The sequence below is a fragment of the Tursiops truncatus genome, chromosome 4 (assembly GCF_011762595.2).
Source record: "Tursiops truncatus isolate mTurTru1 chromosome 4, mTurTru1.mat.Y, whole genome shotgun sequence".
Taxonomy (NCBI): domain Eukaryota; kingdom Metazoa; phylum Chordata; class Mammalia; order Artiodactyla; family Delphinidae; genus Tursiops; species Tursiops truncatus.
In genome coordinates this window covers 6,827,843-6,849,623 of record NC_047037.1, presented here as the reverse complement: position 1 = coordinate 6,849,623, position 21,781 = coordinate 6,827,843, and the positions used below count along the sequence as shown (strand labels likewise).

General features: G+C 46.1%; 1 protein-coding gene across 4 annotated transcripts in view; it reads left to right on the top strand.

The window, feature by feature from the left end:
• KAT2B (lysine acetyltransferase 2B) overlaps positions 1-21,781 on the top strand; it is a 103,060-nt gene that overhangs the window by 1,337 nt on the left and 79,942 nt on the right. The window contains exon 1 of one of the 4 annotated variants that reach the window (XM_073803666.1): positions 5,952-6,094. The exons of the other annotated variants lie outside the window; for them this stretch is intronic. The gene's annotated coding sequence lies outside the window, so the exon portion shown is untranslated. Of the gene's footprint in view, positions 1-5,951; positions 6,095-21,781 lie in introns of those variants that run through there. 4 annotated transcript variants of the gene reach the window in all.

The following is a 21,781-nucleotide window of genomic DNA, read 5'->3' as shown; positions in this document are numbered from 1 at the left end:
CAGTTTCCCACAGCCCAGATGCAGTTGGCCACGTCTGAATTTGGGCGTAAAGGTTATTAATCTTGCTAGAACCTCGCACCCCGGTGATGCTGTTTTTAGTATTTACAGGAGCTTCTCAACCTCAGTGGAATATCTGTACTTCCTTTCTCCACGTCATTCACATCCTCTTGTGTATGTTGAGCACCTACTGTAGACCCTGCACTGGTTCAATACATATTTGTTCAGTGAACGTAGGATCTAGCCCAGTGCTTCTAAAACTTTTGTGTGCACAGGACTCTTCTGGGGAGCTGGTTAAATGCTGATTCTGCATCAGGAGGTCTGGGATAGGGCTGAGAGACTGCATTTCTAACAGACTCTCAGGTGATGCGGTGTTAGTCCACCGACCACACTCCAAGTAGCAAGACCCTGGTTCAGACCTGGACAATATAAGATTATCCCATTTGAATTCAGCCAAGAAAGTGAAACTGTGAAACAGTAATGCCACATGGTTGGCGTTTCTGAAGACAGAATGCAAAAATGATCCAGTGGGGAGTGTGCTTTTAAGAAAGGTGAAGGGGTAGGAATTGGCTATGAAGGGCATTTGACAAATGAGAACAAGACCGGGAGAGTAGTGGGCCGAAGGGAGAACTGTACGGAGATAAGAACGGGGTCAGTTACTCGGTTGACGTGGCATTTTGCAGCCAGAGTGGGCTCAGGTGGGAGCCGTGTCAGCTCTGTGTTTCTGTTCCGGCTTTTTATTGGGTTCCCATCATGAGCATCTTCCTTCCCTGCTACCACCTTACCATCTGAAAACTTTCCGCAGTTTTGGTCCTGTCTAAAACCATGAGCGTGTGTGTCCTGCTTTGATATTTTTGATCCTTTCAAATTTCCGTGAGTGAAATGTAGCGCCTTTTCTAAAATTTGTAACTTCAGTGTTTCATGTTCACATTCACAACCAAACCTATAGGAAGGGAAAACCTCTCTCATTTAAGGTCTCTCTTCCTGCCCCTGGGAGACTCTGAATGTGTCCACTTCTATTTGCTCATTCATTCAGTAAGGATCCCAACCGGATGCCAGGCATTGTGCTAGATGCTGGGACAGTGACACCCAGAATCTGTCCTTCTGGAGCTACTGACCGTGTGTGTGCATGCACTTGCATGCATGTGTTGGGTGAACCAATTACAATGAAGTTCGAAGAACCTGCTTTCTTAGAGCGCTGGGCATTCACGGGCAGGAGGCACGAAGGGTGGGTGGGGTAGGACGGGCTTCCTGGAAGAAGTGTCAGTGGCTGCTAAGGACTCTTAGTGGGGCAGGGTGCGGTCAGCTGAAGCTTCTTGTAGTGGAGAAACTGAAAGTAGTTATGAAAGCTTGGAGTTGGGCCAGCGGGAGCTAAAGTCCATTGGCGGTGGCCACTAGATTGGTGGAGGCGGGTGTGTGCGGCCAAGAGGGAATCCAGGAATCTTAACATTATCTCAGATTTGCTTTTGTTTTTTTTCCCTTCCAACTGTGCTTGATTGAGTGTGAGGAGGTGCAAGCCAGTAGAATCTGTATTTCTTTCTCAGCTTGTCTCTACCCTCTATGTAAGAATGCCCCAAAGGACAGATTCTCCTACCTTTTGTCATTGACTGGCCACTTAGCAAGTTGGAGAGAATAGAGAGGTTAGGGAGTGGGGAGGAATCTGGGAAGAGATGAAGTACTTTACTGGGGGGGGCTACTGAAAGAAAACAGGTCCCAGACCTGATAAAACATCTGGCCTTTAAACTTCACAAATGAAACAGAGAAAGAAGGGAGCTAGCTCACAGCCAGGGAGGTGCACCACAGCCCGGAGAGAAGGAAAAAAAAAAAAAAAGAAACAAACAAACTTGTTTTGCAGGATCCAGAGTAGAGCTCTTTGAACTGTGTCCTGGCACAGGTTGCTCATGTGACACAGCCAGACTGCTCATTAAAATTGTAAATCTGACCATGCTCTGCCCCTACTTAGGACCCTTAATTTCTCTTTACGAGGGGTCCACAAGACCCTGTGTGGCCTGGCCAGTGCTATCTCTGGCCCCCTTTCAGGGCCTTGCGTGCATGGTTCCTTTCTACCTCAGGGCCTTTGCACACACTGTTTACTAGCACCAAAAGCTCCTTTTGCCTCACTTTCTTTTTTCCTTTTTTCTTTGTTTTTGGCCGCACTGCGCGGCATGTGGGATCTTAGTTCCCCAACCAGGAATTGAACCTGCACCCCCTGCAGTGGAAGCACGGAGTCTTAACCACTGGACCGCCAGGAAAGTCCCTTGCCTCACTTTCAAACGAACTCCCAGCTCTTCCCGCAAATCTCAGATTCCTTGCGTGTCCTTTACAACCCTGGCCAGCCTTCCCATTCTAAATGTTTGGAACCCCCTCTGTACTTACTTTTCCTAACTGGTGCTTTCATCATGATTTTTAATTGTGTGATTATTTGATATGTGTTTGTCACTCTGAATAGATCCTAAGTGATGTGGTTATTGACTGGATGAATGAATGAGAGAAGAGAAAACGGAGGAAGTGATTAACTGCTAGAAGAGCAGTAGTGAAATTTTAGCCTGACCACTTCCTGACAACTGGACAGAGAGGGTTTTTTCTCACGGATGTGCATAGGACTGGATTTTTAGTGTTATAAAAGGAGCCCCGAGTAAATTATGAGTAGCCCAAATCCACATCTATTTGAATGAAAATGTAATTTAGGTAGTAAAAAACCAAAAACCAATGACTGACTCTTCCTAGTGAAATAGGCCATTTTTACAGGAGGGGAGGCCGGAGGGAGTGGTGGCCAAGAGCCACCTGAGTTCACATTTCAGGTCCAGCTGTGTGACCTTGGACAAGGACTTTACCTCAGCCTCCATTTCCTTGTCTGTAAAGTAGGAATAATCACCCTCACCTCACAGCCTAACGGTGAGGATTTCAAATGAGCTCCTGTGTATGAGGCATCCAGCAGGTGTCTAGTCCACCCCATGTTTTCTCAGCAGCTCAGAGTAGGGGATACCCTGTAAACTTGGGAGTCAAGAAAGCACATGAGGCTTAGTCTCCTATCCCAGCTCTGCCGCTTTATGGTCTTGGGCACAAGTTACTTAGTTTTCCTCTGAGCCTGGATTGCTTCATCTCTAAGATGGAGACCATGACTTCAACCTTGAAGTTCAAAGGTGGAAGGTTCCCCAGAGTTCCTGGAACCTAAACGTGTTGGGTTCATGCTGGCAAAATGAAATTGCCTGGTGCTAAAACAGAACTAGAGTTACCGATGTAGAAAACAAACTTATAGTTACCAGGGGGGAAAGCGGGGGGAGGTATAAATTGGGAGATTGGGATTGACCTATACACACTGTACTGTATATAAAATAGATAACTAATAAGGACCTACTGTGTAGCACAGGGAACTCTGTTCTATACTCTGTAATGACCTATATGGGAAAAGAACCTAAAAAAGAGTGGATATGTGTCTATGTATAACTGATTCACTTTGCTGTACAGCAGGAAACTAGCACAACGTTGTAAATTCACTACACTCCAATAAAAATTAAAAGAAAAGAAATTGTCTGCTGCCGTACTCAGTGTTCCAGTCAGGGGCTGCAAGGCAGTTATGGAGAACTTTGATTCTGGGCTGAGTGCCTTACTTAGAGACTGACATAGGCACAGGACTAGAAAATTAGTCTTCATTTAAAAAATAATGGTTTATAATCTAGAAATGACACTGACTGTTGAATATGCAGTGAGCACAGGCAGAGGCATCACCATAAGAGAAAAAGCTTCCTACGTTGGCCAGGGGACTGCGAATGGGGCACTAGACCCAGCCTTCACGTTAGGGGGGTTCCTGAATGCCTGTGTTTGTATTTGTCAGTCACTCCTCCCGAGAGCGAGTTTCCAGCGTTCAGTGTCTAGAGCAGTGGCTCTTACCCAGGAGCTGTTTTGCCCCCCAGGGGATGTTTGGCAAGGTCTGGAGACATTTTGGGGTGAGGGAGCGCTACTGGTGGCTAGTGAACAGAGGCCAGGGATGCTGCTAAACACCCCCGGATGCACAGACCAGCCCACGACAGCCCCGCCGACACAAAGAATGATCTGGCCCCCATGACAGTAGTACCGAAGTTGAGAAACTCTGCCTTGGAAGAAAATCGTATTGCCCCCAAATACCATAAATACATTTGCAGTGGAGGAGAAACGAATGCTTTTCATGTTAATTTGAATAACACTCAGAACCTGAAAAATCTCGCTTTGTGAATCCTGGGCATATTTTTAAACAGCTTTATTGTGGTATAATTTATAGATCATAAAACTCAGCAACTGTAAGTGTGCAGTTAGTTGCTCTTGAGTAAATGTGTACAATTGTGCGTGCATTACCACAGTCCAGTTTTATAACTCTACCATTCCCCCCGCCCCGCTACCTCTGCAAAAGTCTGGTGGTTCCCCCCCACCAGTTCCCCCCACCGTGGGCAACTTTTTAAGGTGATATTTTGTAGCAGTTGATTGTTGGTTTGCAAACAGAAACCCAATTGAAAGTATCTTTCTAGAGACTCTTAGATCATCAGTATTGTTACGGCAAAGCACAACACAGGAGCGGGGGTAGATTAAATGTTTTTAAAAACTCAGTCTCTAGCCACATAAATCTAATGCAGACGATTATTTCACGTGTGGTAACTTCTCTAAAAGGTGGTATCATGGAGCCAGGCACACAGGCAAAATGCTTCACTTGGCAGGCACCATGCGGAAAGCCAGAGAGATGACCAAATTGAATTATGTGTCCTCCTAAACTTTCAGGGAAGATGGAAAAATGCAAGCCTGCAAAGCCTTTGGATTGCAGTTTGCAGTTTTCTGTAACTGGAAAAAGTAGTTTATAGGGCAAAACAGTACAAAATCTGCTGAGGACTGTTTTGTTTTAGGAAGCTCGTGCTTGCGTATAGCATTTTGTGACGCAGTGCTCATGGGGTTTTGTTTGTTTGTTTTTACCATTCAGTAGATCTCAACCTAGTTACCCGTCCACATGGGCAGGATTTAGTTCTGTGTCCATTTAATTCTGTAAATCCACAGGTCTGACCCGTCATAGGGAACGTTGAGGGTAAAAGGATGAAATATACAGTTTCACGCCAGGTACCTTGGAACAATCAGAACATCTGCTTCTCAGTTGAAAGACCTGGATACTCAGCACAGTGCCAATAAAACTTGGATTTCCAAGGCTGAGCGGCTTCCGATGGGGTTCGTTTGTTTCTCCATGAGAGGAAGATAGCTATTTAGGAACGGTTGTCGATGGCTTCCGGCTCTGGATGGTTTCCTACACTCCTAATCTGATTCGATTCGAGGGTTCGAATCTGCCACGGCACCTGTGGTAGAACTGCAGGCGTGCCGACCACCTGGCGACCTGGAGAAAACCTGGAGGATCACGCCTCCCACCCCACCGGCCGGCGGGTGCCCCTGGGCAGTGTCTTAACTGCCTATCTCTCAGTTTCCTCATTGGGGAAGCGGGAGGCGAGGTGCCACCTCGTCCATTTACCGTGAAGATGAAATCATCTAGCCTATGTGACGGTTCTTGGAACACAGGCTTTCCACAGATGTCTCTTTAATTTTTAAAAACTTTCCATTGGTATCAGCAGTTTTGTCGTTAGTGTTTTGCCACTCCACCTGGGGTAAGAGAAAGGCAGGCGAGGTCATTTTACTAGCAGGGAGCCGGGACCCAAAGAAGTTCAGCAGCTTCATCCAGCTGCAGGGGTGGCTCACGGGGAAGCTGCCCACAGAGGCTCTCTTTCCCACGTGTCCTCTGCGTCCTCTTCCCAGGCATTCTCATGGGGCGGAGAGGATGCTGTCCTTCCAGATGGTTTACAGAGGGGACTTCACTTGTGGCAGGCATTCTCCTGCTCTCATTTGATGTTTATTGTACTCCTGTTGAGAGGTATGTTCAAAGGCTTTTGTAGTTCATTGAAACTGCAGGCCATAAGGCAGACAAAATGTGTTCTTTATGACTGGCCCAGGGCAGACAGATGCACGCCCTTGATGGTTTTAAAGCTGACAATCAAGAATGGTCGCTGGGCTGGCCCGAGAGAGAGCTCACTGCTGAAAGAAGAGGAAACAGACATCTACTCGGGGTGTCGAAGGTGCCAGATGTGCCAGAGAGGTAAGGAATTGCCCGTCCTGGGTATTTAGAAGTCCCCCAGCAGCTCTGTATAAGACTGCTCACACAGCAGTATTTCAGCGCAATCCAGAGGAGTCATTTTTTTAAAAACTTTGATTATGCAGACAGTAAAGTGCTCAAATCATCCCTATGTATGAGGATCTGGGGGATGAATTTTTACATATGCATGCGTCTATGCAACTGCCGTCCAGATACAGCACCTGTAGAGTGTTTCCAGCACCTCAGGGGCCCCCTTGTGCCCCCTCCCTACCTCTGGTAACCCTTATTCTGATGTTTATTGCCAGAGATCAGCTTTGCCTCTCTGAAACGTCCCATCAGTGGCATCGCACGGTTTGGACTCCTTTGCCTCCGGCTTCTGTCACTCCACGTGGCGTCTGTGCGCTGCGTGTGCGTTGTTTCCTATAGCCCTGGTTTGTCAAGACACATGTGTTTAAGCTAAAAAACAAGTTAAAAATTGCTAACCATGTCCAGAATGGAAGTCATTGGATGTGGCCAGCTTCCTAAGATGAATTTTAATTAGGCTTTTGAAAGAAAAGATGGGAATTTGATCTCTGGGTGTACTGGGAAGAACCCACGAGGGCGGGAAGGTGGACAGGAAATCCAGGAGGCGTACTGGCCGAGCAGACCTAGAGAAGGATTGGAAAGGAGACGCAGAATGTTGGGGGCTGTGATGTCACAGCTGCGGAATGCCCAGCCTGAGTCCTTTCTTCTCCCCATGAGTCTGCGTTGGTGAGCCCTTACTGCTAAACATCACGCTAAGTCCTGCTGGAAGTTGACTAGAGTTATACACTGTGTCCTGTAAACCACGCAGAGTCATACGTGTTGGGTGCAGTGGCGGGGTTCCTAGAAGGCTGGCTGGAGACAGGTCCAGAAAGCTCCAGTGGGTGCTGACACCTCTGTTATTGGCCTAGGGGATGGAGATGCAGGACAGAGAATGTTTCTTCCGGTTTATCCCCACACCATCTCCAGAACTGTGTGCTGAGGCCACTAAGGGCCACCTTCTCCCCAGGAGTGGCAGTGAGGGACACAGATTACCAGACGGCCTACAGTTCTTCCATAACAGCTCATCCTTGAAAACTTGTGTTAACTATTTAAGATGAGCTTACTATTTAATGGGATCCTATGGGCCATAAAGCAATCTTTTCTGTAATTGATATAGTTAACACAACGGGAGTTTCATCTTTTTTACTTGTGTGTGCCTGTACATGGAGGTGTTATACCTATACCATGTAGTTATTCATGTAACATTTGCTCCTGCCCAAACCCCTTATGACAACTCATCACCTAGTTATCATCGAACTAGAATCAAATCCTTTATAAGGATGAATTGCTTTCACCTCGGGCTTCTAATTGGCATGCCTGTACCCCCTGCATCACACACTTTTCTTCTCCAGGTATTGGTGTGGCTTGTTGTTAAAACTCATTCTGGTCTGTTCTCAAATGCCAGCTTCTCAGAGACGCCTCCTGACCACTCCCCCCCCCCGCCAAAGTAGCAGTACCCCATCACTCCATAATTTTACCTTGGTTTGCTTTCCTTTATTGCATTTGTCAGTACTTGGAAATCACATATAGTTTCTTGTCTGTTTCCCTTACGACAGTGGAAGTTCCCTGAAGCAGGGACTTTGGTTCATTCCATATCCCAGGTCCACAGACCATGTACACAGTGGGTGTTCAATCCATATTTGTTGACTAAGTGGGTCATATTCACAGGCTTTGTGAGGTTGGAGGAGAGGAAGTTTTGTTTTAAAGACAAGGAAACTGGCGCCCAGGGAGGTTTCGTAACTTGCCCACAGCCGTGCGGTCAGCAGCAGGGCAGCCCTGAGCTGGGGCTGGAACAGCATCTCCAGGTACTCAGCTCACGGGGACCTGATGGCACGCGGTACTTGTCTGATAGCCTGGACTTCTGCTCAAAACAGAGCAAGAAGGAATCAAACCCACTTTTAATCCTCCTCTGAGTGAATGATGTGAATTTCTCTAACCCTCAAACCCACATTTCCTCGTCTGCAAATTAAAATGAAATTTGCACAAGGGGATTGTGAATATTGTAAGACCAGCGGGTTAAAACCTATGGGGCATGGGGGGGAAAGGCCCTACCGTATATTCTAAAAGTCTAAATTACGCTAGTGAACAAAAAAGATTGCCTATAAAGGTATGTTTTCTAACTACTATTTATATTTTTTGTTCCTTTGCTGTCCACTTAAAGGCTACAACAGGCTTTCTTTAATTTGTTCTTCTGTTTGTACCCAGAGGCCTAGACACAGGGCTTATTATTATTATTATTTTAATTAATTAATTAATTTTTGCCTGCATTGGGTCTTCGTTGCTGCGCACGGTTTTCTCTAGTTGCAGCGAGCGGGGGCTACTCTTTGTTGCAGTGCACGGACTTCTCTTGTTCTGGAGCATGGGGTCTAGGCATGCAGGCTTCAGTAGTTGTGGCACGCTGGCTCAGTAGTTGTGGCTCGCAGGCTCTAGAGCACAGCCTCAGTAGTTGTGGTGCATGGGCTTAGTTGCTCCGCGGCATGTAGGATCTTCCTGGACCAGGGCTCGAACCCGTGTCCCCTGCATTGGCAGGCGCATTCTTAACCACTGTGCCACGAGGGAAGCCCTGGGCTTATTTTTTTTTAATCAGCAGACAAATGTATTGATTTTGGAACAAAGTGGGAACGATGTCGCTAGTGATCCTTGGCCTGACACACCACCTAACCTTAGGAGGAGGCCTTCTGTAATCTCTTCAGTGACCTCAGGTGTGTGGAGATATTTCCATGAACTCTACACCATCCTAACCAGCCCCCGCGTGCCCTGGGCCTGTGCAGCCGTCTACGAGGCTTCTGTGGTACACAGGAGATTCCAGAAGTACAGGGATGATACCTGACTAATACCCTAGTGATCGATGGCAGCGGCAGCCCTATCTGTTGTTTGCATTCGCTCTTAACAAGCTGGTGTTGAAACTGGCTGGCAGAATGCCAGGGAAGCCAAGGTCAGCGTACTTGGAAACAGCGAAGTGAGTCATGGGAGCCAGGACTTGCACATTGCACATACCCACAGGAGCACGTGACCCACCCACCTCCAGGGGAACATGTATTGGCTAGCTGCCTGTGCCCACCTCTGTCCTAGGTGTGTAGTGAGTGACAAAAGGACGTGCAAGCCACAGGGAGTCCTCATCTTGCTGGGGAGACAGATGTGAACGGAAAGAAAAATGGAAGCGAATAATCAGGCACGAAGTCCGTGCAAAGAGAAAGCGTCACGAGCTGGGGTGGGTGGGAGCGGAGGTGAGGGGCCCAGCCCAGGTGGAGTGAACGGTAGAAAGCAGAGTGGAAGGGAGCAAGGCATCAGAGCGGTATAGAATGCGGACCTGGGCAACAGGTTGGCCCAGTTGGAATCCTGATGTGCTGCTATCTTGCTCTGAGACTGTGGGGAGATTCCGTACCCTTCACAAGCCTCCATTTCAGAGCTGTAAAGTGGAGAGGGTGTTACTGTCAACTTTTCCCATTAATCCAACAACTTGTTCTTGAATGTGTCAGGCGTTGGTTTAGATGCTGGGGATACAGTGACAGATGGGTCCTCGCTCTTAGAGAGCTTGCTTTCTGGTAGCAGAAGGAGACGGTAAACAAGAAAATAACAGAAAGTGGCAAGTGCCACACACACAGAGAATGAAAACAGAGACATAGATGAGAACCCTTGGGGAGCTCCTTCAGATGTGTGCCTGGAAAGCTCTCTCTGAAGAGGGGGCACATCCTGGGCCAGAACGATGACAGGAAGCCAGCTCTGCGTAGGGTGCGAGGGGAGAGGGAGGTGCAAAGACCCTGGGCCCTGAGAGGCCTTGGCAGGGTCAAGGGCAGCCAGGCGACCAGTGCGGCTGGATGGGGGTGGGCGTGGGATGAGCATAGATGAGGTGAAGAAGGAGTAGATGGGGCCAGATTGCCAGAGTATAATTTTCACCCGGTGAAATGATCTGATCTCCACCTCTGAGCAGTTTCAACAAATGCATATCAAGACCCAAACAGTTACGTCACCCTAGAAAGTTCCCTACTGCTCCTTGACCTTCATATCCCTCTACTCCCAGAAGCAACCACTGATCTACTTTGTGTCACCGCAGGTTAGTTTTGATATTCTAGCATTTCTTATAAATGATTCCACATAGTACACACACTATTCTTTTTTCACTCCGCTTAGGATTTTGGGGATTCATCCATGTTGTCGCATGCATCAGTAGTTAATTTCTTTTTATTGCTGAGAAATACTCCACTGTACGGATGTACCACAGTTTATCTGTCTACCTGTTGATGGGCATCTGGGCTGTTTCCAGTAGATTCAGAGAAAACCTGCATTTTCAAGCATCTCCTTTTGGCTGCTCTGAGAAGAATAAAGTGTTTAAGAGAAAGAGTGGGAAAAGAGGGCCACTTGAAGTTCTTGCAGTCTAGGTATAAGTGGATGGTGGCTTGGAGAAGTTCTTGCAGTCTAGGTATAAGTGGATGGTGGCTTGGATGAGGGTGGTAGCAGTGGAGGGGTGAGAAGGAGACAGTTTGGGGCTATGAGTTTAGAAGCAACAGGATTTGATTTATTGGCAGGGTGGGTGGGAGGCATGCGAAGAAAAGACAGAAGTGAATGTAATGTCTGGGTTGCTGGCCTGAGCAGCTGAAAGGATGGTAGTTTCATTTATCAAGATTTGTGACCACCTAGAGGGGTGGGATAGGGAGGGTGGGAGGGAGACACAAGAGGGAGGGAATATGGGGTTATATGTATACGTATAGCTGATTCACTTTGCTATACAGCAGCAACTAACACAGCATTGTAAAGCAATTGTACTCCAATAAAGATGTTTAAAAAAAAAAGGGTGAGACCGTGGGAGAAGCATATTGGGGTGGGTGAGAGTCAAGAATTCTTTCACGGATGTGTTAACATATATCTCTTAGCCAAGTGTTGTTTTTTGTTTTTTGGTTTTTTTTTGCGGTACGTGGGCCTCTCACTGTTGTGGCCTCTCCCGTTGCGGAGCACAGGCTCCGGACGCGCAGGCTCAGCGGCCATGGCTCACGGGCCCAGCCGCTCTGCGGTATGTGGGATCTTCCCGGACCAGGGCACGAACCCGTGTCCCCTGCATCGGCAGGCGGATTCTCTACCACTGCACCACCAGGGAAGCCCCCAAGTGTTGTTTTGATGATAAAGTGAGGTAATCCATTTAGCAGTTGTGTATAATATCTGTAACATTCTTTTTTAAAATAAATTTATTTAATTTATTTTTGGCTGCATTGGGTCTTCGTTGCTGTGCCCAGGCTTTCTCTAGTTGCAGTGAGTGGGGGCTACTCTTCATTGTGGTGCGTGGGCTTCTCATCATGGTGGCTTCTCTTGTTGTGGAGCACAGGCTCTAGGCGCACGGGCTTCAGTAGTTGTAGCACGTGGCCTCAGTAGTTGTGGCTTGTGGGCTCTAGAGCGCAGGCTCAGTAGTTGTGGCACATGGGCTAAGTTGCTCTGTGGCATGTGGGATCTTCCCGGATCAGGGCTTGAACCCATGTCCCCTGCATTGGCAGGTGGATTCTTAACCACTGCGCCATGAGGGAAGCCCAATATCTGGAACATTCTAAATGCTCAGCAAATGGTATCTACTATTATAGTTAAAAGCAATGCTAAGTAAACCTAAGTGTCCATCAACAGAGGAATGGATAAAGAAGATGTGGTACATTATACAATGGAATATTACTCAGCCATAAAAAAATGAAATAATGCCATTTGCAGCAACATGGATGGACCTGGAGATTGTCATACTAAGTGAAGTAAGTCAGACAAGGACAAATATCGTATGATATCACTTATACGTGGAATCTGAAAAATAGTACACGTGAACTTATTTACAAAACAAACTCACAGACATAGAAAACAAACTTATGGTTACCAAGGCAGGGGGAAGGATAAACTGTGAGTATGGTTTTAACATATACACACTACTATATATAAAATAGATGAACAACAAGGACCTATTGTATAGCACAGGGAACTATATCCAATATCTTGTGATAACCTATAGTGGAAAAGAATAGAAAAAAAGACTATAGATATATACATATATATGTATAACTGAATTACTTTTCTGTACACCTGAAACTAACACAATATTGTAAGTCAACCGTACTTAAAAAAACAAAACAAAACAAAAAAGCGGTGCAAAGTGATAATGATTGATCTTAATAAAGCAACTAGCCCAACTGGAGAAAAAGGAAAAGCGAGTAAATAGAAATCATGGGAAATAGGATCCACTGGGTAAAGAAGAAAACAGTTGATAGAAGGTCTTGAATTTCAAGTAGAGAAAGTCAAACTGAATCCACTTACTAATAGTGAGTCTTTGCACTTTAAGACAGAGGAGACATGAGATATTTTAGAGCAAGGAGGTCTAGGTTTTGGTCTTTGCTCATCTGCCAGCTGGGTGAATGCAAAGCCACACCCTTCTCTAAGGACTGAATCACTGGCCCTTCCTACGGGGCTATTGGGTGGGGAAAATAGGATGATGTAGGCGAAAATTGCCTTGGGAAGTGTCAGAAGTGTTTGACATTATTCAGTGTCATTTTAGAGTAGAGCCATGTGTGCAGTAGGTGTTATATGGAGGGTGGGAGTGGGAACAGATTGAAGGTAGGGAGGAGGCTGTCCCTTCTAACTGGCTAATGAGGGCCTGACCTAGGGCCTTGGCAGTGAGAAAGGAGAAGGTATAAATCTGGCAAAGACTTTGAAAGGAGAATCGGGTGGCCTTGGGTGAGGGCCTTGAATGCAGATGTATCAGGAGCTGGGAGAAAAGCCTAATGCCTGTGTAGGGAATAGCATAGTTGAAAAGGGGGCATGTTGGAGTTGAGGGCAAGCCTTCAAGTAAAACCTGGGCCGAGATGCCAGGTGTGGGCAGTTGGGAATGTGGGCTGGACACTCTGCCCTGCAGGTGGTGCTGGTTAAGGGGACTTGCGAGGCATCAGCCCAGATACTGGCTGATACTCTAAGAGCGTGAGCCGGCCCAGGATGCAGCGTATGCGGCGGCACTGTTTATTTTGCTCGTCATGATTGATTTGGTGCCAAGACAGCAGGCTGAGGAGTGAGACATTCTGTCAGTCAGCTGCTTGCCCAGGCTGCTCAGTGCCAGCCAAGCAATTTGAGGACTCTTCCCACTGCGTTGGAGGCTGAGCCGACTGCTTTGGCAGGTTCACCGGTGAAGTCCAAGATGGACGGTGTGTGTATGAAAAGACTCCAGGAACTGTCTGGGCTTCAGGGTTCCGGGGCACCAGTTTCTTGGCCCTGGTGTCACTCAGGACCTCTTGAGGCCCTTCCAAGGGTGATGCATGTTTCGGTTTGGTCCTGGAGAGGTGACTCAGACATAAGGAAGGGGCTGGCCCACCCCTAGGCCGTTTGGTAGCACTGGAGTCATTCTAGCACCTTCTGAGACCATGCCTGAGGGTCCTGGGCCTTGGGTTCAGTCAGATCTGATTATTTCGCATAGAGAGTGCAGTTCCTTATTGAAGTCCAGCACAGACACAGGGATTTCTTCCAGACCCAGAGGTCTCCTCCTGAAGGTTTTCTGTGGATTGGATGTTGGTGCCTCGTGGAGGGCCTGCAAGGATGTTGTTTGACTAGGGTGTCTGTACCTGCTTGTCTTGTCCTGGGTCATTTCCTCAGGCTTGACCACTCTCTTCTCCTCTGTACCCTTGACCCCTCTCTTCAATATTTGTTTTTTTTGGTACCTTGTGGCTTTCCAGACCAAAATGGCACCCTTAATTAAGGTCTTCAGAGACGCTTCTGCTCTGAATTACCTCACCGGTTATCTAGTCTCCCCTTCCGATTCTGTTTTCACTCTCAATTCCAGGCAAATTTGATTTCCTGAGGGAAGACTCCCTCCCCCACTCCCACTTTATTCTTTTCACTTGTACTAAAAGTCACCAAAATGTAAAAATCCCAGTTTCCAGTCATAACTTTATGGTGTCTGCTGGCTGGCTGTGGGCAACTGTGTCAACTGGAAGTATTATCACACAGTGAAGAGAGAAAAAGTGTTCATGTCCCAGAAAGGATTACCTAGCCCGTGAAATTTAAACTGTATATGGAAAGCTCACGTTAATCCAGGGAGAAGAGAGAGGTATTAACACCCACATCCCCGAGACCATCTTTTTCCTTCGCACCTTTGCTACTCTGAGTGGGGTCCTCACCTGGGAGCTTCTTCCAAATGCAGCATCTTGGGCCCCGCCCTGGCCCTACTGATTCTGAATCTGCCTTTTAACAAGATTGCCTAGGTAATTCAGGAGCAGAGTAGAGTTTGAGAGGCACTGCTGCAAGTCCCACGAGCATTAGTCAGACTACTTCCACAGCAGTTCACTTCTAAAGAGAACATTTATTGGGATCACAGCTCATACAGCAGACTCTGGGTGTTGTTGCTGTTTTAAAATAGGATTAAAAGAATTTTCTTCCCGAAGGAATACATGCGCACAGTTAAGAGCAAAATTCAGACTGCTCGCAGTGGGGGCCAATGAAAATTTAGACACTCTCACCCCAGTCTTCCCCAACCCCAGGCTCACTCCTCATTCCCTTGGACTTATTTCCAGAAATTGTTGGTCTCCCCTCCGCCACCCTCCTGAGGCTGCATCTTACATTTTCTACTAGAATTCGAGGAGGGGAACTAGAGTCACTGTACAGAAATTCATTTTCGATTCCGACGAGGCTCGAATGAATTTGTGAACAGGCCAGAAAGCTGCATGGCAGCAGGTCAAAGGTGTTGGGTGAGGGAGTCCGAAAGGGACGCCAGCAACAAGGCTTTATTATTAGCAAGTTTTAATTGTTTCACACTGTCCACTAATTTTAAAAACAGGGCAGCCTACTTAATGACTTATTTCTGTCATTTGCTATTTCTCTTTTGCTGGGACAGATTCTGCCAGCAGAGGTGTGGCCACCTAGATGCTCTGACTTCTTTTGCTTTTTTCTATCTGAAAGGACAGAGATGGAGACCCCCATGTGCTGGTCTTTTATTATGATGGTGATTTTTGATGTAGCGTATTAAGCTTCTTTAATTTGTGTTTGAGAAAATAAGCCTCAATTTTGGGACGCGCTTTGGGGAAACTTCGTAGAAGACTCATATTTGAAGTGATAATTTAATAGCAAGTTCTTGCCCTTTTAAAAGACAGTTTTATTGAGGTATCATTTGCATGCCATAAATTCCTCTGGTTTTAGTCATGCAATTCAGTGATTTTTAGGAAATTGAGTTGTACAGTCATCACCAAAATCCAGGTTTCCATTACCCCAAAAAATATCCTTGTGTCCATTTGCAGTCAACCCTGTTTGCACCCCCCAGCCCCAGACTACTAATTGACTTTCTATGTCTATACATTTGCCTTTTCAGGACATTTATATAAATGGAATTGTACAACACGTGGTCTTTTGTGACTGGCTTCTTACACTTAGCATGTTTTTGAAGTTCATACATGCAGTAGCTTGTATCAACACTTCATTCTTCTTTACTGCCAAGTAACATTCCAGTGTATGGATATGCCACATTTTGTTTATGAACCAGTTCACCAGTTGATGGACTTTTGTTTTCTTTCCGCTCTTTGGCTGGTATGAATCACGTTACTGTGGACATCTGCATGCAGCTCTTCGTGTGGATATTTTCATTTCTGTTGGGTAGATACCCATGGGTGGGTTTGCTGTGTCATGTGATAAATTTATGCTTAACTTTAAAAGGATTGTTTTTTAAAGTTGTGGCAGAATGCACATCACATAGAATTTATCAACTTAACCATTTTTAAGTGTACAGTTCAGCGGCACAGAGAAATTCACTGTGTTGTGCGGCCATCACCACCGTCTCTGCTTAGAATTCATTTCATCCTGCAAAACTGAAACTGCCCACTGAACAGTAACTCCCCATGGCTCTGTCCACTCAGCTTCTGCCAGCCTCCATTATTCTCTCTGTCTCTATGATTTGACTACTTTTCAGTCTGTTGATTATGTTCTTTTGATGCACAGAAGTTTAAAATTTTGATTAAGTCCTTTTCTTTTTTTTTTTTTTTTGCTGCATTGTGCAGTTTGTGGGATCTTATTTCCCCAACCAGGGATCGAACCCGGGCCGCCTGCAGTGGAAGTGCCAAGTTCTAACCACTGGACCCCCAGAGAATTCCCAATTAAATCCTATTTTTTGTTGTTGCCTTTGCTTTTGGTGTCATATCCAAGAAGTCACTGCCAAATCGAATGTCATGCAGCTTTCCCCCCCTGTATTTTCTCCTAAGAGTTTTATAGTTTTAGGTTTTATGTTTAGGTCTTGGATCCATTTGAAGTTAGTTTTTGTATATGGTGTAAGGTAAGGGTCCAACAATTTCATTCTTTTGCATGTGAATGTCCAGTTTTTCCAGCATCGTTTGTCGAAAAGACTGTCCTTTTCCCATTGAATGGTCTTGGCACCCTTGTCGAGAATCATTTGACCATATATGTGAGGGTTTATTTTGGGGTTTTCTATTGGTTTAACTTTTTAAGAAACCGCCAAACGGTTTCCAAAGCAACTGCACCGTGTTACAATCCCCTCCAACAACATGTGAGGATTCCCATTTCCTCATATCCTTGACAAAATTTATTACCTGCTCTTTTTTTTTTAAAATTTTGTTGTGCTGGGTCTTAGTTGCAGCAGGCAGGCTCCTTAGTTGTGGCTCGAGGACTCCTTAGTTGTAGCAGGCGGGCTCCTTAGTTGCAGCATGCATGTGGGATCTAGTTCCCTGACCAGGGATCGAACCCGGGTCCCCTGCATTGGGAGCACAGAGTCTTAACCACTGCGCCACCAGGGAAGTCCCCTTACCTGCTCTTTTGATTATAGCCATCCTCGTAGGTGTGAAGTTGTATCTCATTGTGGTTTTGGTTCTTGACCTTTGAACATTCTGCCTTTGTCCAGCCTGGAACAGAGAGGTAGTAAGACAGAGTGAGGACACCCTCCCTCCCTCCCCCCGACATACACACAACCACAGGACCAGTTACCTGCCTGAACGCACTTAGTCCTTCTGCAGGGTAGACTGAATAAGCTCGGGCAAGTGTCTTAACATCTTAGAGCCTCAGCTTTCTCTTCTGAATAACGGGAATAATAAATCCCTTTCTTGAGACTTCCCTGGCAGTCCATTAAGACTCCGAGCTTCCACTGCAGCGGGCATGGGTTCGATCCCTGGCTGGGGAACTAAGATCCCACATGCCATGTGGTACGGCCAAAAAAAAAAAAAAAAAAAAAAAATCGCTTTCTCACACGAGGTGAGATAAGAACAAGTATACAAGTGCCTCTTTTTTCTGGTTCTTAATAAATGTTGGATTCACGGTTTTACTCCCTACATTTCCCATCTGTGTGATTTTGCTGTGGGACGTCCCTGTCACTGATTTAACTTTTCCAGCAAATATGACGTTCCAGCATTTTAAGCATAACAGAGCCCTGCTAGCAGCTTGGCCATCTCTCTCCGGTTCCTCTGGATGCCACCCAAATATCTTCACGCTCACGTCTCTCATCGACGCTGAGTGAACTGGGAAGCACCCTGCCCCCTTGCCTGCCTGTCATCTGGGTCATGATCACTTGTTTATCCAGTTTTGCTTCCTTCTCATCATCCGTCCTGGCTTCTGTGTAGTCTGACAAAATCTGGTGCATTCTCACGACCTCTCGCTCTGGATCCTGTTGGGGCAAAAAACATGTTTATCCTGGGCCTGTCGAAAGCAATGAGGTGGCCTTTCCTTTCTCGGTGCTGCCACATCTGCAGAGACTTGCCCCCGGGTGGGGGGGGGGAGGGGAGAGGCACTCCCCCCGGCAGCCTCCCCGCCTGTGCCTGGGTTGCTAGCTGCGGTGGTAATTGGCTTGGCAGTGCACGCCCTAAAAGGTTGTCCTGCAGCTGATACTTTGTTGAAGCTACGAGGCCAACCCCCTTGGGAGTTCCCTGCAACAGCAGCTGTCTTGTCTTATTAAGGAGAGACATGGGAAAGGTGTTTTGAAGGGAGACGTCTTATCTCAAAGCACAGTGGCTGGGCCTGAACATCTGGAAGGGAGATAGGAAGGCCAAGGCAGAGGGCAGGGTGGCAGCAGCTTGGGACACTTGGCAGAAAATGCTTCGCTGGCAGTTGAGGATAATGGTTGAATGTTTTCCAAGGACATAATACGTCCCCTTCAGTAAACTGGGCAATAAGTCCCATACATATTAAAAATGTTGTGCACTTAGGTTCTGAGTGTCCCATGATGCTTGTACACATGTTAGGAAGTATTTTTCCTATCCTACCAACATGAAAAATTTAGAAGCAAGTGAGCAAAATCGAGAGACTTCCAGATATCTCAATGGGGTATAACTTTCATCAATTAGAACCACTTAAGAAATATGGGGACTATTCTTTGCCTAAGCTGTTAGGTTCCATAGTGAAGACTTGGGTTTGAGGGGGTGAATTCCCTTTAACCTCTAGTGCAGCAGTGTCACCAGAAGTAGAATGTGAGCCCACATCTGTAACTTGACATTTCCTTATAGCTACTTGTATATTTTCTTTTAAATTTTCACTGGAGTATAGTTGATTTACAATGTTGTTAATTTCTGCTGTACAGCAAAGTGAATCAGTTATACATATAGATGTATCCACTCTTTTTTAGATTCTTTTCCCATATAGGTCATTACAGAGTATTGAGTAGAGTTCCCTGTGCTATAAAGTAGGTCCTCATTAGTTATCTATTTTATGCCACTTGTATTTATTTCCTCGGGCTGCCATAACAAATGATCACAAACAAATTGTCAGAAAGTTCCTTTAATTGAGTTCTGGAGGCCAGAGGTCTGAAATCAAGGTGTCAGCAGGGCCACGCTCCCTTTGAAGGGTCTGGAAAGAATCCTTCCTTGCCTTTTCTAGCATCTGGTGATTCCTGGCAACGCTTGGCCTTTCTTGTTTTTGTTTTTGTTTTTTCCCCTGTGACTTTTGGGATCTTAGTTCCCCAACCAGGGATTGAACCCACACCCATGGTAGTGAAAGCACGGACTCCTAACCACTGGACCGCCAGGGAATTCCCCTTCCTTGGTTTTATAGTTGTGTCTCTCCAGTCTCCGCCTCCGTTCTCACATGGCATCTTCCCTGAGTGTCAGTGACTCGGCTTCCAAATCTCCCTCTCTCCTTTCTCTTATAAAAATACCAGTTATTGGGCTTCCCTGGTGGTGCAGTGGTTGAGAGTCCACCTGCCAATGCGGGGGATGCGGGTTCGTGCCCCGGTCTGGGAAGGTCCCACATGCCGTGGAGCGGCTAGGCCCGTGAGCCATGGCCGCTGAGCCTGCGCGTCCGGAGCCTGTGCTCCGCAACGGGAGAGGCCACAACAGTGAAAGGCCCGCGTATTGCAAAAAAACAAACAAACCAGTTATTGGTTTTAGGGCCCAGTCTAAATCAGGATAATTTCATCTCAAGATCCTTAAGTAGGACTTCCCTGGTGGTGCAGTGGTTAAGAATTCACCTGTCAATGCAGGGGACCTGGGTTTAAGCCCTGGTCTGGGAAGATCCCACATGCCACGGAGCAACTAAGCCCATGCATCACAACTACTGAGCCTGCATGCTGCAACTACTGAAGCCCATGTGCCTAGGGCCCGTGCTCCGCAACAAGAGAAGCCACCGCAGTGAGAAGCCTGCACACTGCAACGAAGAGTAGCCCCCGCTCACCACAACTAGAGAAAGCCCGCGCACAGCAACAGAAACCCAACGCAGCCAAAAATAAGTTTAAAAAAAAAAAAAAAAGGTACTTAAGTAATCCTATTTCCAAATAAGTTCCCTTTGTGAGGTTCCAGGTGGTCCTAAACTTTGGGGGGACACTATTCCACCCACCACACCACATTAAAAAAAATGAGAGAAAACAATTCCATTTCGTTAATTTTAATGTTTTATGTAATATTCCAAAATATCATAACATGTAATCAATATAACAGAATTCTTAACGAGATATTTTAACATTCTTTTTTCCCCCTTGGACACTAAGTCTTTGAAATTCAGTGCATATCTTACAGTTACAATGCATCTCAACTTGGACTTTCTCTGAGGGCTGCATAGCGGCTTGTGGCGGACTGCCATGTGCTGGCCAACATGCTGACAAAGCTTTTATGCTTCTCAGTGTTTTGCCCTGTACTTTCGCCCTCTCTCCTCTCTTCTCGCCCTCCCTTTACCCTCCTCTTAGCTTAAGAAATGAAAACCTACTTTGTAAAAGCTACTGGGTCCCCAAGACTCAGTGGAGGAAGCCGAGTTAGCCAGTTTTGAAAGAAAAGTCCTTTATTCAGTTCATTTTTAAGCATCAGGGTTCATTGTCGTACAGTTTATTAAGCACTTCTATCACAAGTGGCTTAAATAAATGTGGTTAATATTTGGGATGTAACATTTTTTATTGAGTAGGCTATTGGGAGGAATCTCCCTGCCATGAGATTTGTGACCCACCCGTTTAGCAGCCCCTGCATGGACGTGGCATTATTCTGTCCTGTTAAGACAAGAAGAGGCACAAACTTTTCTTTCTGGGCTGATTGCTCTGAGTCTTTTGCAGTCATGAAGTTAAGATTAATATCTCTAAAAATCTGTATTGTCTTCTCCAAGAGTTGCAAGCTTGTTACTTTTTGGCTTGAACCTCAGTGAGGGGAGGGGTTGGTTTATAAGCAGACCCACAGGGAGAAGAGTTTTGGACCCTTGAATTCTTAAATGTGGTCTGTGATAAGAAGGTGGTTTCCACCCTCCTTCACACAACTGATGTATACTGAGCCTCTGTTATTGTTGTTGGAATCTCTCCGGAATTATGTTTTCCCTTCAGAGGAATCAATGTTAAAGAAAATTAGCAAGCAACCCATGAATATGAATACCACAGAGAAGAATATAGAGTACAGTGGGAATGTCCCTTCCCCTCCCCAACTTTTGCCCCATCCCCCATAAGTATGTATCTGTCTAGGCCCTCTGTATACCCACCCACATTCATATATATATATATATATATATATATACACACACACACACACACACACATTTTTTTGGCTGCGTCGCCTGCCTTGTAGGATCTTAGTTTCCCCACCAGGGATCGAACCTAGGCCCTTGGCAGTGGAAGTGCAGAGTCCTAACCACTGGACCACCATGGAATTCCCCACATTCGTATATATTTAAATTGCTTATTCATTTATTTTTAAAAAACATATATCAGATTATGGTATATATTGTTCTGTGGTTTGCCTTTTCTGCCATTTACCGGGACCTAGAGAGGTCCCACATCAGCACAAATAGTTAGCCGCCTTCTTTTTTTTTTTAAACCATTTTTTAAAAAATTGAAGTATAGTTAATTTACAATGTTGTGTTAGTTTCAGGTATACAGCAAAGTGATTCAGTTTGTATTGTACATACATACATATATACTTTTTAAAATAAACTTATTTATTTTTGCCTGCGTTGGGTCTTCGTTGTGGTGTGCGGGCTTCTCATTGTGGTGGCTTCTTATTTCAGGTCACAGTCTCTAGGAGCGGGCTCCAGTAGTGGTGGCTCATGGGCTCAGTAGTTATGGCTCACGGGCTTAGTTGCTGCACAGCATGTGGGATCTTCCTGGACCAGGGATCAAACCTGTGTCCCCTGCATTGGCAGGAGGATTCTTAACCACTGCGCCCCCAGGGAAGTCCCTATATTCTTTTTCAGATTCTTTTCCCTTATAGGTTATGACAAGGTATTGAATAT